The sequence below is a fragment of the Kryptolebias marmoratus genome, linkage group LG10, assembly GCF_001649575.2.
Source record: "Kryptolebias marmoratus isolate JLee-2015 linkage group LG10, ASM164957v2, whole genome shotgun sequence".
NCBI lineage: Eukaryota > Metazoa > Chordata > Actinopteri > Cyprinodontiformes > Rivulidae > Kryptolebias > Kryptolebias marmoratus.
In genome coordinates this window covers 8333798-8337147 of record NC_051439.1, presented here as the reverse complement: position 1 = coordinate 8337147, position 3350 = coordinate 8333798, and the positions used below count along the sequence as shown (strand labels likewise).

Sequence of the window (3350 nt, the reverse complement as noted above, 5' to 3'; positions counted from 1 at the left end):
AGCAACTCGAGCACATTACTGCCCCCTATATGTCAGGAGGACAAATAACACCTTTTCTGTTCAAATTGCCAACCCGCCACAGTGGCGTGTGTGTTGATCAAATTCACCCACCACTTCAAATATTTACCCGCATTTGGCGGGTGGCGGGTGCTAATTTCCACCCCTGGGTACATCCCATGATTACTTTCAGCAAGTGTCATTAAAAACTATCCCGTTATGAGATATTTCGGTAACAGAAACAGGCAAAAAAAAAAAAAAGGAAATAAAAAGGCAGGGATTTGGTTTTGGAGGATGAGATTTTCTAACAAGGAGAACAAATACTGCTACTGATTTAAAAGAGAAACATATTAGTTGTTGGTTTTGTTGACAATCCTAATTTTTTTAAGCTTTCAAACCTGTTTTTTACCCTTGAACTCCGGACAAGTTTAGCAGAGTGTGTGGACTTTTTTCTTTTCCAACAGCCGCAATCTACAAATATATTACAAATATATTTTCTACAGGAAATGTGCTCTCTTAGAAATATAAGTAAGCAGCAGTGGAGGTCATCTGTCTGGAGCATACAGTATGCATGAGATGGTAAAAAAAAATAAAAAATAAAAAAGTATGGTGTGGGCTGGAAATATCGACTGAGGCTTCCCGATGAGTGTCTTTGTTTTGATATTAATCCCACATGTATTTGAATGTATCCAAAATATTGACCAGTGAGCCGAAAGCAACATACAGCTCAGCAGATAAAAGCATGAAGCAGCAACTCTTTGCAGCACAAAGACTCACACACTTGCAGTTAATGCTTTGGAAGATTTGCTGCTTTGCTACGTTTGCACATTGTCTCACCCGCTGATCTTTCGACAGTTTACCGAGGGCCCACGTGAAAAATCTCTGCAAGCGGTCCAGAATAAATTTATACATCGTCTGAAGTGGACTCGCACATGGTGTCAACACTTTCTCATGGGTATTTGGACAATCTTCTCAACTTATGACCTGAGGAGACTCCCGTTTTCGCTCTTGGCCCTACATTTCGCAGCAGCAGACTAGGGCCCAGTTTACACGAGAACTATCTCTGGAAACGTTAATGTTTTTTTTTTTTTAATGTTTACTGCAGCAAATCAACAAGAAAAAAAAAGAAAACATTAACATGAATATGGCTGTCATTAAATCTGTTATAGTTTCCATGCCACAGACAGGGTTGCCAGATAGGATATGACACTTTAGAATAAATGTATTTTGGCCAAAACTATCATATGTTCTGAGTGAGGTGCGCTTTCTCGAAGGGGGTAATTGTCAGATTAGTTGTGTGTTGTGATTGGTGAACATGTGCAGAGAAAAGGAGGGGGACTCGACTCTAAATCTATCTTATAAAAACTGTAATTATCGTATATCTGGTAACAAGCTTTCAATGAGGCGCGCGTGCAGTCTGGAGCATGTCAACAGTTATATCCAAAACGGTGAATACGCAGACATTTGATTGGGCCGAGGATGACGCCGGGCTGCTGCTACATGTTGAAAAATGGTGAGTAGCACCAACAGCACCTTGCTAACCGCCATTGTTGCTACTTGTTGATTTACTCGTGCACGCGCAGAACAGCTACTGACTGCAGCCGCCCATGGTGCGCATGTGTGATTTCACACGTTGCAGCTTCCTTTAAAAATGCAAATCTGGGGGGGGGGGGTCCGAAAATCTCCACTCTGTGACCTGGGTTCAGAAAGCTGCTGTTTCAGAGGACTGTCGTCGTGCACACGAATGGCTGAACCCAAGCAGAAAATCTACTACTTCACTCAAAAACAGCGTCGTGTAAACGGTCCCCAAAACATCCAAAGCTGATGACATCTGCTAGCAAAGAAACTGTTTTCTTAGTTTGAAATGTTTGCCACAACAACTCCTGTAATGTCCAAGTTGTTGTACTACAATTAATTACATTTGACATTATTGTCAATGTTCCTTAAAAAAGGTACATAGTCATGACAACTAATTCCACAGTATATATGGGTACATTGATGTCTGTTTACATTAAAGGAATCATTGACAGCTGATGGTGCGTTGGCTTCTTGAAAAGGCGTCTCATTTTAGAGTGGAATATTTTCCCCTTTAATTGTGATTCCAAATAAAGGGTCAGGGGAACACTCAAAAGTCCACCATACGCTGTGAGGTTTTACTCAACTTTGAAACCTTGGACAGGTGTGTGTCTTTCCTAATTATGTCTAATAAATGCAATCAGGCACTTAGAAGCATCTCAAGACCTCTTCATAAAAGCAGCTCCACCAATGTTAATTGGTCATTAAAAGCAGACAACAAACGGTTGGAACGCATAAATGTGATATTTATTAACTTTGTTTTTGGTAAATTCACAAATCATGACAAGAGCTTGTGTTTATGTGTCATTAGGTGCTATGGAGCACAGAGACCTTTTCACCGTTCTATTGGAGGCAGTTCCTCCTCTCTGTTTTCCTTCCTGTCCACACTGCAGGAACTGCTGTCGATTGAGGTTCATTGAACTGTTTTTATGGGGGTCTTTTTCAGCTCCCGCTGCAGAGCAGGAAATTTCCAAGCATGTGGGGGAACCGTCTATGAGACATTTGTACAGTGATTGTTCGAAAATGTTGCCGCTGAACTGGGATTGGCTGAAACAAATTGAATGGAATTTGGTGCAGTGTACTAGTGTGAACCCAGGACACGCTACTACAAAATAAAATAAAAAAAAGTTGGGCATTTAAAAAACAGTTCTTAACATTAGCTGGGGTTAGAGTGGAGTTAGCCAACCATATATTTGACAGAAAATGAAGTGATTTTTGCTTGTGTGCTACTCGTTTGATAGTTGTTACGTCACCTCCGCCTTTCTGTTTGTGGTGTGAATGCAAAAAGCAAAACAACCCTTAAAAAGGTGTCTTGCCATTAGGAGGGGCAGGGGCTTTCTGGTTTCTTTATCCTCCCCGTCCCCAAAAAGTAACCTTAGAACCGTTTGGTCCCAAAGCAGTATATTGCTCACATCAGTATACTGTCTGAGAAATGTTTAAATGCACTGTATGCTGGAGTGATCAGTCTAGAAAAAAGCAGTGAAACTACTGATCAACACCCAAGGTGTTGACCCAACAGGTCAAATCTGCAAGCGGGAGAACTGACAAGGGGGGAGGTGGAAGGTGACACAAAGGAAGCTGGAATGCAACGGGTTAATCTGCTAAAAAGCCTTCTTCCATGTGAACAAAAGGGGGTAAAGTCGGAGGTGGGGGTGGGAGGTGGAGGGGGCACACAAAGGGTAAGGAGAAGGAGGAGGAGGAGGAGGAGGAGGAAGGGAAAAGGGGGTCCATTCCCCAACCATCTGGATCTATTGTTACAGAAATGGCGGTGTAGGTTG

The 3350-nt window shown here is 42.0% G+C and overlaps 1 protein-coding gene across 3 annotated transcripts in view; it reads right to left on the bottom strand.

Annotated features, from left to right (window-relative positions):
- zgc:110158 (uncharacterized protein LOC553590 homolog) overlaps positions 1–3350 on the bottom strand; it is a 45393-nt gene that overhangs the window by 26863 nt on the left and 15180 nt on the right. The window lies entirely within an intron of this gene.